The sequence below is a fragment of the Wyeomyia smithii genome, chromosome 1, assembly GCF_029784165.1.
Source record: "Wyeomyia smithii strain HCP4-BCI-WySm-NY-G18 chromosome 1, ASM2978416v1, whole genome shotgun sequence".
NCBI classification, from domain to species: Eukaryota; Metazoa; Arthropoda; class Insecta; order Diptera; family Culicidae; genus Wyeomyia; species Wyeomyia smithii.
In genome coordinates, this window is record NC_073694.1 from 99,170,248 (window position 1) to 99,180,944 (window position 10,697).

Genomic DNA, 10,697 nt, shown 5'->3' on the forward strand with positions numbered 1-10,697 from the left:
TGGACACATTGCGCACAGTTTTAGCTTTAGCGAATGAGAAGCAAATGATCGTTCACCAGATGGACGTTTGCACAGCCTTTTTAAATGGTTCACTTACTGAAGAAATTTTCATGGTGCAGCCAGAAGGGTTTGAAAGCGGTGATAATCTCGTTTGTCGTTTAAAAAGGTCTATTTACGGTTTGAAGCAAGCTTCGAAAGCGTGGAATGATCGATTTGACTAGTTTATTCGTAAGCATCTGAGTTTTCGACAAAGCTTGAACGATCAGTGTCTCTATGAACGAAGAATGAAAGGTGAAACAGTTATTATCGTTTTATATGTAGACGGTACCGTCATTGTTGGTTCAACTTTGCAAGCAGTAGAACGTTTGAAATGTTCCCTTTTACGAGAGTTTGAGATGGTGGATATCGGCAAAATCAGATGTTTTCTCGGAATAAACATTTCCTATGAAAAGAAGAAAGGAGTTTTACAAATTGACCAGCGACATTTTCTCCAGGATGTTTTACGTCGGTTCAACATGGCAGAATGTAAGCCTTGCTCAACGCCTATGGAAAACAGGTTGAAGCTGTTAAAACGAGGGGAAAAACTGCGTACTAAACAACCATATCGCGAATTAATAGGTTGTCTGATGTATGCGTCATTAACGACCAGGCCTGATTTGGCTGCCAGCGTGAATTTTTTTAGTCAATTCCAGAGTTGTCCGACGGACGAGCATTGGACACACTTAAAAAGAATCCTACGCTACGTGAAAGGTTCTCTGGATGCGAAACTTGTGTATTATCGGAACGGAGGAAAAGTGCTGGAGGTATATACGGATGCCGACTGGGCCAACAATGTTGTCGATAGGCGATCGGTTAGTGGCAGCGTGTTCAAAGTATTTGGATCGACTGTGGCTTGGATTACTCGGAAGCAACATACTGTGGCGCTTTCTTCGACGGAGGCAGAGCTGACGGCGTTATGTGTAGCTGTTTGCCATGGATTGTGGATGCAGCTTTTGTTACGGGATGTGGGCTGTAAGGCAGATGCTCCTGTAACGTACTATGAAGACAATCAATCAACAATTCGTATAGCAGAAGATTCTAAAGGTTTCGGGAGGTTAAAACATGTCGATGTGAAGTTTTTCTTCCTGAAGGATTTGATTAAACAGAAGCTGATTGTTATCGAATATGTTCCAACAAATGCCCAACAGGCTGATATGATGACTACCCAGATAACCAGAAATGGTATAAAAATGGCAATACAAAATCGTATAAACATCCAGTTTCAATCGAAATTGTATAAAGTTCATGTTAAAACCAGTTCAAGTTATCTTTCATCATATATGGGTCGTACAGTTCGTGATATATGACTGCATATTGTTCCTCGTATAAATGCACACAAGAAATCAGGTTTCATCGCAGTAGAGTTGTCTACCTTGCTAAACTTAATTGCAGTGCAAAATTGTAGGATTTCTAATTTATGTGATCCACGTTGATATTTATATTCCTTGAAAACTCCTATAACAGTTGTAAGAGGATTGCATAATGAATTTTATACAATTTACTATCTCGTGACAGTTAAAATCGTCTATTATGAAACACGAAATCGTTGAATAGTATAGAATGATACCATTTTTTTTGTCAAATTTAATTTAAATTAAAATGTCCCTTTCAGCAACTCTGGTTTTTAAAACCTAGTTCTTAAAAGATTTGAAGAATTGGGTATAAATCATGAACGCAGTTTTGACTAAAAGAAAAATCACCCAAAAAAATGGCACATACAGTCGGGTTTCACATAAACATGGGCAACGCCTTGAAAGATTTTAATCATTGTTGATTGCATTTGCTTGAATCGCCTAACAGTTAAAAAGAAGGTCAATGCAGATCATATGTTATTATTCCTTCGTATATGAGGCAATATTAAGTTACATACTGACATCAGAGTCTATAAATAGATTTGGGTCAACATTGAAGACAATAAGTGACATTATATACGATTTACATGTTCATACGATTTGAGGCATTCAACAGAACTAGATAAAATTCGTTGACATGCAGCATCGTAAAATGACTCTGAGGATAGGTAATAAGAGCAGTGATCGGAACGTTGGGGGTTCGAGGCTAAACACAGCCTTGTAAAATATAATAAAGAAAAATTCCGCATCCAACCTCAATAAAATCAATACATACCAAAGAATGTAAATGGTACGCGTACTTCTCATAAAAAAAATATAAATGAAATTGTTGCTACTCAATTTTATGTTTTTGTATTATTTGGAAAATTTAGGTTGTATTATAATGCAAAATTTATTCGCAGTACAGATTACACACTGCTGCGTTTAAGTTCGTAGAGCACCGTGGTAGAATCATAATACGGGTGAAACGGAATTGTATGTATGTTTGATATATAGCAATAGAAAATCGTACTAAGTAGCAAACAGAGTTGTTCATACCTCAGATTTTATGCAAAAGGTAATTGTTATAGAATCGTAAAAAATAGAATAAAAAGTTGAATATCTTTAACTGCGCGAACCATTTTGGTACGTATATTGTCTCCACTTTGGTACTTATAAGCTCATATAGAACGTTATATACAACTTTATCAGATTGTACAAGGCTGCTTATATCACAACAACAACTGATATATACGGACCAAATTGTTGGCTGGGTAAGAGTCTTCCTGTTGCAGCGTTCCGGCAAAATTCTTCGGCTGTTGAATTAAAAAGTTGCAATGGTTGAGTCACTGAACGAAGCACGAAAGCGTCATGACTGGGATAAATGGCAAGTGGCTGTAAATGAAGAGATGCAGTCTTTGATGAAAAACAAAACATGGGAGTTGACAGAGTTACCAAAAGGTCGATCTACCGTTACATGCAAGTGGGTGTTCAAAGTAAAGAGGGGAATAGATGGGTTGCCCGATCGTTATAAAGCTCGCTTGGTAGCTAGAGGGTTTACCCAGCGTTTTGGGTTCGATTATCATGAGACATATTCTTCGGTGGCCAGATTGGACACATTGCGCACAGTTTTAGCTTTAGCGAATGAGAAGCAAATGATCGTTCACCAGATGGACGTTTGCACAGCCTTTTTAAATGGTTCACTTACTGAAGAAATTTTCATGGTGCAGCCAGAAGGGTTTGAAAGCGGTGATAATCTCGTTTGTCGTTTAAAAAGGTCTATTTACGGTTTGAAGCAAGCTTCGAAAGCGTGGAATGATCGATTTGACTAGTTTATTCGTAAGCATCTGAGTTTTCGACAAAGCTTGAACGATCAGTGTCTCTATGAACGAAGAATGAAAGGTGAAACAGTTATTATCGTTTTATATGTAGACGGTACCGTCATTTTTGGTTCAACTTTGCAAGCAGTAGAACGTTTGAAATGTTCCCTTTTACGAGAGTTTGAGATGGTGGATATCGGCAAAATCAGATGTTTTCTCGGAATAAACATTTCCTATGAAAAGAAGAAAGGAGTTTTACAAATTGACCAGCGACATTTTCTCCAGGATGTTTTACGTCGGTTCAACATGGCAGAATGTAAGCCTTGCTCAACGCCTATGGAAAACAGGTTGAAGCTGTTAAAAGGAGGGGAAAAACTGCGTACTAAACAACCATATCGCGAATTAATAGGTTGTCTGATGTATGCGTCATTAACGACCAGGCCTGATTTGGCTGCCAGCGTGAATTTTTTTAGTCAATTCCAGAGTTGTCCGACGGACGAGCATTGGACACACTTAAAAAGAATCCTACGCTACGTGAAAGGTTCTCTGGATGCGAAACTTGTGTATTATCGGAACGGAGGAAAAGTGCTGGAGGTATATACGGATGCCGACTGGGCCAACAATGTTGTCGATAGGCGATCGGTTAGTGGCAGCGTGTTCAAAGTATTTGGATCGACTGTGGCTTGGATTACTCGGAAGCAACATACTGTGGCGCTTTCTTCGACGGAGGCAGAGCTGACGGCGTTATGTGTAGCTGTTTGCCATGGATTGTGGATGCAGCTTTTGTTACGGGATCTGGGCTGTAAGGCAGATGCTCCTGTAACGTACTATGAAGACAATCAATCAACAATTCGTATAGCAGAAGATTCTAAAGGTTTCGGGAGGTTAAAACATGTCGATGTGAAGTTTTTCTTCCTGAAGGATTTGATTAAACAGAAGCTGATTGTTATCGAATATGTTCCAACAAATGCCCAACAGGCTGATATGATGACTATCCAGATAACCAGAAATGGTATAAAAATGGCAATACAAAATCGTATAAACATCCAGTTTCAATCGAAATTGTATAAAGTTCATGTTAAAACCAGTTCAAGTTATCTTTCATCATATATGGGTCGTACAGTTCGTGATATATGACTGCATATTGTTCCTCGTATAAATGCACACAAGAAATCAGGTTTCATCGCAGTAGAGTTGTCTACATTGCTAAACTTAATTGCAGTGCAAAATTGTAGGATTTCTAATTTATGTGATCCACGTTGATATTTATATTCCTTGAAAACTCCTATAACAGTTGTAAGAGGATTGCATAATGAATTTTATACAATTTACTATCTCGTGACAGTTAAAATCGTCTATTATGAAACACGAAATCGTTGAATAGTATAGAATGATACCATTTTTTTTGTCAAATTTAATTTAAATTAAAATGTCCCTTTCAGCAACTCTGGTTTTTAAAACCTAGTTCTTAAAAGATTTGAAGAATTGGGTATAAATCATGAACGCAGTTTTGACTAAAAGAAAAATCACCCAAAAAAATGGCACATACAGTCGGGTTTCACATAAACATGGGCAACGCCTTGAAAGATTTTAATCATTGTTGATTGCATTTGCTTGAATCGCCTAACAGTTAAAAAGAAGGTCAATGCAGATCATATGTTATTATTCCTTCGTTTATGAGGCAATATTAAGTTACATACTGACATCAGAGTCTATAAATAGATTTGGGTCAACATTGAAGACAATAAGTGACATTATATACGATTTACATGTTCATACGATTTGAGGCATTCAACAGAACTAGATAAAATTCGTTGACATGCAGCATCGTAAAATGACTCTGAGGATAGGTAATAAGAGCAGTGATCGGAACGTTGGGGGTTCGAGGCTAAACACAGCCTTGTAAAATATAATAAAGAAAAATTCCGCATCCAACCTCAATAAAATCAATACATACCAAAGAATGTAAATGGTACGCGTACTTCTCATAAAAAAATATAAATGAAATTGTTGCTACTCAATTTTATGTTTTTGTATTATTTGGAAAATTTAGGTTGTATTATAATGCAAAATTTATTCGCAGTACAGATTACACACTGCTGCGTTTAAGTTCGTAGAGCACCGTGGTAGAATCATAATACGGGTGAAACGGAATTGTATGTATGTTTGATATATAGCAATAGAAAATCGTACTAAGTAGCAAACAGAGTTGTTCATACCTCAGATTTTATGCAAAAGGTAATTGTTATAGAATCGTAAAAAATAGAATAAAAAGTTGAATATCTTTAACTGCGCGAACCATTTTGGTACGTATATTGTCTCCACTTTGGTACTTATAAGCTCATATAGAACGTTATATACAACTTTATCAGATTGTACAAGGCTGCTTATATCTCAACAACAACTGATATATACGGACCAAATTGTTGGCTGGGTAAGAGTCTTCCTGTTGCAGCGTTCCGGCAAAATTCTTCGGCTGTTGAATTAAAAAGTTGCAATGGTTGAGTGCATGGTCATCTGCAGACGTTACTTAATATCATATATACTTACCTCGTTATATATTACTCTGGTTCACTATCATTGTCATTCTAAACTTAAACCTTGAACAATAAACTACGTTTCTTGTAATCGGTCTTTCAATTCCGTATTGATGCGCTTCACAATCCTATAGCCCGTTTTTAGATTGGGCTACATCTTCTTCCAGTTTTCGAGCTTGTGCTAGTGCACCAATTTCTGGAGCTTGGAAGAAAACTCCAAATGAAGTGATCGGACGTCAAAAACGTGGAACAAAACGTCCCATGCGTATCGAAGATTATGAGTTGAGGAACTGAAAAAGTACGATAAACATTTGAATCGCTGAAAGAGAAAATGGTTATAATGTAAAATAAAGGCTACTGCCAACACTGTAAAGAGGATTAGAAAAATAAACATAGTAAAACCAAATGGTTGTACGTGAAAACCCACGGAAAGAAAATCAATTTAGTTGATCGTTTCCCATCACAACACTTTAGTTCGAACATTTTGAAATTCTGTACAAATCTGTGTTAAAAATCAAAATTCTGTATCATTTCTGTATCGTGGTCAAAAAATCTGTATAATACAGAAAAATCTATACTATACTTACTTATAAGTTATAGCGAATTTCTTTATTCCACCAGCTCACCTCGTTTTGACCTGGAAGCGCACTAACTGCTGTCAAACCCCTTCTTTATTGGCCCTGACGACTCTGTTGATATTGGTTTGGTTTTTACTTGCGAAAGTGAAAGAAGGAAATATTTTTGCTTTTGTTTTCACATATAAATTGACAATTGCATATGAAAACTCGCGTAGGTGCAAACAGCCTTAAAAATCTCTTTTACTTGTGTCAAGGCCAATTCGCTCGATTTGACCCAGTTTTGACCTGCCGTGCTGCCCGAAGCGCACTGTAAAATTTTTCAGCTTCAACCAACCCGGTGGCATCGGGCTTGTTTCCTGAAGCTGCCGTGAAAGACAGTGGCGCTAGTATCATCTATGTTTTTGAAGGTTTGTTCACACAGAAGTGTAAGCATGACGAACGAAGCATAATATATGTTGTACGAAAAAAGCAGTGTTCATACGTGCATACAGTATCGGTGTTCAGCGGCAGTGTGTTTATGTGTTGTTATTATTCTTGCCGATTTCGAACGGCGGTGTTTCTTGCAGGCAGCTGACATCGCGCGATTATTTAATGATTAACATCTCAACGTATGTGCAAATGAGATAAAATGTTAACCCTATTCTTGAACATTTACAAAGCTAAGCTGACCTTTTTGCCTTTCTCCTAGAAAGGTATAGCAATCACTTGCAAAACCGAAGATATAAAAGTGCTCCAAAGGGCCGAATGGCATATATCACTCGACTCAGCTCGACGAGCTGAGCATTTTCTGTATGTGTGTGTGTATGTGTGTGTGTGTGTGTATGTGCAACTTTTTTTTTCTTACTCACTTTTCTCAGAGATGGCTGGACCGATTGTCAAGAAATTAATTTCAAATGAAAGGTCTTGTTGTTCCATAAGACCCTATTAAATTTTATTGTAATAGGATTTTTAGTTTAGAGGTTATGTATCAAAATGTAAAAATCATAAAACATCATTATCTCTAAAACCACACAACCGATTTGAACAAAATTGGTTTCAAATGAACGAGCTACCTGGACAACCCTTAACTTTTGAATTTTATAAAGATTGAACTTGTGGTTCAAAAGTTACGAAAAGAAACGTGTTCTGAAGACAGTTTAATCTCACTCGTGTATCTCAAAGATGGCTGGGCCGATTTTCATAAAATCAGTGTCAAATGGAAGGTCTTGTTGTCCCATAAGACCCTATTGATTTGTTTTGCAATCGGACTATTACTTTGACTGTTATGTTTAAAAATGTGAAATCCAGCTATGAAAAGGAACATATTCCGAAGACTACTTGGACTCACTCACTTTTCTCAGGGATGGCTGAACCGATTTCCACAAAATTAGTGTCAATTGATAAGTCTAGCTGCCTCATAACACCCCATTGAATTTTACTGTAATCGAACAGTAACTTCGTCTGTAATGTACCAAAATGTGAAAATCACGAAACTTCATTATCTCAGAAACTACACAACCGATTTGATCAACATTATTATCAGACGAGCGGACTAGTTAAGCGTGCACTTATGACTGAACACGTGGTTTCAAAGTTTGGCTGCCCTATACGCTCCTATTTCATTTGATTATAATCGGAATTAAGCAACCGTTATGTATTAAATTGTTGATAAAACAACGAAAGTCTATTATTTCAAAGATTACAAAACTTATTTGAACATAACTAGTGTCATACGAACGAGTCATCTCTCAAACTTACAAATTACAAATTTCATAGCATTTGATATGTGGCTCAAAAGTTATGAAAAGAAAAGAAATTCAAAAACTATTAGAAACGATACCTGCTTTGATCGATATTTGTGACCTCAATATAATTTAAATGTGGTATCGTACTATTTGAACGTTCCAAATTCGTTGATTCCTTGCGATGTGTTTAAAGTCTGCAAATGCACGAAGAATCGGCCATAGGATATGATCAAAGTCAAACAACAAATCGTTTGAAATGATTGGTTTTATCGAAATGACAACATCCTCGACTTTTGGCTTCTGTACATCGCCTTAATTCTGAATATATTCATATTGGGCGGTATTCGGTCATTTTCAGCAGATTTTCTGGCATCAATCTGACACCGGAAATACCCATATTGGGAGGTTTTTAGTTATTTTGGTTGTTTTCCAGAAACTTAAAGTGGTCGTCTTTTAATTCAAAATGGTGTCCAGATTCAATGGTTGGTTTCTATGCATCATCTCGATATATTGAGTATTATTCTGTCATTTTCGACTGTTTCCTAGAAGTTGCCAGCAATTCAAAATGGTGCCTGATTGGTTATTTTAGGCTGTTTTTCACAAACCGGAAGTCGCCGTCTTGGATTTCAAAATGGTACTTAAGATCATTTCTGGCCTCTGAGCGTCATTCTGATTGAAGAAACACCCATAATGGGTGTTATTCGATCATTTTCGGCTGTTTCCCAGGAACCGGAAGTCGCCAACCTAGCACCCAGGGTCTGTGATCGATTTCAGCTGCTGTGTATCATTTTAGTTCCGGAGATACTCATGTTAGGCGGAAATCGGCCATTTTTGGCTGTTTTCCAGAAACCAGAAGTTGCCATCCTACAATTCATAATGGTGTCTGAAGTCAACTTTTAGCTTCTTGCAACATTCTGGCTCCGGAGATACTCATATTGGATAGTATTTGGTCATTTTCAGCTGTTTTTCATAAACCGGGAGTCGCCATCTTAGAATTCAAAATGGTATCTGTGGTGGATTTGAGCTCCTGTGTATCATTCTAGATCCGCATATTATTATATTGGGTGGAAATCGGCCATTTCTGGCTGTTTTCCAGAAACCGTATGTTGCCATCTTACAATCCAAAATGTTACCTGAGGTCAATTATGGAACATATTTGTTACCACTAAAACTTTCAATCACAAAATATGGTTCCATTTAGTTGATTAATTTGCGAGATGTGCAGAAATTTGTGCAGAAACATGTGCTTCCAGAAGAGGGAGGGGCGTCGAACCATTATGGACATATTTGTTACCTCTCAAAACATTCTCATACCAAATTTGGTTGTTTTTTCTTGATTGGTTCTTGAGCTATGCGAAAATTGTGTTTCATTTGTATGGTACCTCTCCCTTATAGAAGAGGGAGGGGTGTCAAACCATGATGCACATATTTTACCTCTAAAAACATTTACCTGCCAAATTTGGTTCCATTTAGTTGATTAGTTTTCGAGATGGGCAGAAATTTGTTTCATTTGTATGGGACCCCTCCCTTCCAGAAGAAGGAGGGGTCTCAAACTCTCATAGGAACCTTTATAGGCACCAAAAACCCCTACATACAAAGTTTCACGCCGATCGGTTCGGTAGTTTTCGAGCCTATATGGATCAGACAGACAGAGAGACCGGACTAAATTTTTATATGTATAGATTACAACATCAATATTTTAGAACCTTAAGAGTGAATATACATTTATTGGATTGAAGCGTTCATGTAAATCTATTTTTGCAAATAAAAGTTTGAATGAGAAAGGCTGGGTCTGACCGCTAGGTGGATTTATTTAGGTTTTTTTTTAATGATTGAATTGATTCGAGCGCATAACTCTGTACAACATATATTATGCTTCGTTCGTCATGCTTACACTTCTGTGTGAACAAACCTTCAAAAACATAGATGATACTAGCGCCACTGTCTTTCACGGCAGCTTCAGGAAACAAGCCCGATGCCACCGGGTTGATAAACACACTGCCGCTGAACACCGATACTGTATGCACGTATGAACACTGCTTTTTTTCGTGTTTCGATGAATCAGCTGTCAAATTGCATGTAAAATTGATCCAGTGATCCAGCTAATGCTGGCTTCACTTATGTTGTACGTAAATGTCAGTGATGCCACCGGGTTGGCTTCAACCCACCACCGCACGTGCTAAGTACGTAAACAATTATCTGGCATCTCTTTCTTACTTGCGTTTTAAATAGCGATGACGTTTTATTATTCCTTGGCAGTTTTGCCCGCACACAGTGGAATAAAGAAATTTGCTATTAGAAGCCCTGGCACCAATACATGCACGATTGGAGAGTTCTACACGCTGCTTTATTTTACCTATAACCTGATTAGGATCTACTCAGTTTGGTATTCTCATGCAAAATGTCAAAAAGTGAGTTATTGGGTACTGGATAATTGAGTAAAATTTACCCAAATTTTCATAATTACCATGTTTAGGAACCATTCAAATATTACATAACGTCCCCCCTCCCCCCCACGTAACGCAATTTTACATGTTTGACACACGCAAAGTAACACTTCGCTGAATACCCCCTTACCCCTGAGCGCGTTATGTATTATATGAATGATCCCTTACTCAGTTTTGAGTTATTATCCATGATGTTTACTCACCCCTGAGTATATGTATAT

At 37.5% G+C, this 10,697-nt stretch overlaps 1 long non-coding RNA gene across 3 annotated transcripts; it reads right to left on the reverse strand.

Moving 5' to 3' along the window:
• Positions 1-5,474: 5,474 nt before the first annotated feature.
• Positions 5,475-9,907, reverse strand: LOC129718216 (uncharacterized). Of its 3 annotated transcripts, none has more exons than XR_008726826.1 (3): positions 6,315-9,907; positions 5,741-6,046; positions 5,475-5,666 (listed from the first exon to the last, which is right to left on the reverse strand). It is a non-coding gene; the product is annotated as an uncharacterized LOC129718216 (long non-coding RNA). The 3 variants fall into 3 exon arrangements; XR_008726828.1 differs by having other exon boundaries at positions 5,741-6,017; positions 6,354-9,906; XR_008726827.1 differs by having other exon boundaries at positions 5,741-6,017; positions 6,315-9,906.
• Positions 9,908-10,697: the final 790 nt, after the last annotated feature.